The sequence below is a fragment of the Erithacus rubecula genome, assembly GCF_903797595.1.
Source record: "Erithacus rubecula genome assembly, contig: scaffold_331_arrow_ctg1, whole genome shotgun sequence".
NCBI lineage: Eukaryota > Metazoa > Chordata > Aves > Passeriformes > Muscicapidae > Erithacus > Erithacus rubecula.
Genome location: NW_027636000.1, coordinates 52,293 through 53,520, shown reverse-complemented (window position 1 = coordinate 53,520; position 1,228 = coordinate 52,293). Strand labels below are relative to the sequence as shown.

At 59.2% G+C, this 1,228-nt stretch overlaps 1 long non-coding RNA gene across 1 annotated transcript; it reads right to left on the bottom strand.

Moving 5' to 3' along the window:
* Window positions 1–621: 621 nt before the first annotated feature.
* LOC306816011 lies at window positions 622–919 on the bottom strand. Its single transcript, XR_013777553.1, has 2 exons — window positions 858–919; window positions 622–761 (listed from the first exon to the last, which is right to left on the bottom strand). It is a non-coding gene; the product is annotated as an uncharacterized lncRNA (long non-coding RNA).
* Between the last annotated feature and the right edge of the window lie 309 nt (window positions 920–1,228).

Here is a 1,228-nt window from a genome sequence, read left to right as displayed (position 1 = left end):
TGGGCAGGGAGCCAAAGGCAATTGTAGCCCTGCTCCAACACAATCCATCCTCCAGCAGTGCCCCAGAGCCAGATCCGTGCATCTCCCAGGGCTCCTCCTGTCCTGGAGCTTTCCCTGCAGGACACTCCAGAGCTGACCCAGCCCCAAATATGGCACAGGGAGAGCAGTGGGATCATGGGCAATAGGATCAGCCACACAGCTGGGATCTCCAGGCCATGGGGATGGTGATCACCTGCAGACAAGGCTGAGGCTTTGGGAATTGCTCAGGTGTAGCACTTCCCACATCCACAGCACCCCATTTCCCAACCCAGCAGGCACCAAACTGGTCCTGTCTGCAGCCCCAGAGCAGAGCCCAGAGCACCCTGCCCTGCCTCTCACCCTGTCACAGCTGCAGCCACTCTGCCCTCTCAGAGCTCCTGGTCCCTCTCTGCACAGCTGCCCCACACAATGAGTCCCAGGGACCCCGTCCCCAACAAGGCTCCAAGGCCACCCCTGTCCCAGGCTGGGACCTGCCACAGCTCCCCAAGGGCCCTTGTCCCCACAAAGGGTCTCTGCAATGCCCTGGCCATCAGAATGCCAGGGCTGTAGAAATCCAGACACATGGACACACACACAGAGCTATAGGTTTGCTGAAGGGGTTTATTGATCATTCAAGAGAAATTTCTCAGGGCACAAGGGAAAACAGGGGAGTCATTCAAGGATGATCAACCCCTGATGCCTCTGCAGCAGGCTGCACATGGATGTCACCAACTCTTGCAATCCTAAAACACAGAGCCCAGAACGTGACCCACCAGGAGCCACCATGACAGGAGAGGGGCCTTGTCCCAAGCCTCTCTCTGCTGGCACTGCTGACCTACCCATGGAGAGCAAGAGCCAGGGACTTCTGCCACAAAGGACCCACCAGCTTTGCAGCCACAGCAGGCTGGGGACAAAAACTACTTACTAAAGACACACTGGGGCACTGGGCTGGACTGGGAGGAAAGGGGAAAGCAGGGGGGTCCTTGGAGAAGGGGCCTGTGGGAGCAATGGGGTGCAGGAGCTGCTGTGCTCCTGCCCCTGCACTGGGGTCCTGGCCCAGAGGCAGAGCTGGGGCAGGGGCTACACCCACGGTCAGCCAGGGGCTCCTGGGGTGACAGGGATGGGAATGCAATGGGGATCCTGGGCATGGGGTCCCTGGGAAAGACCCATGGGGCAGGGGTGTTGTATAGGATGTCAGTAAAAGTGCACT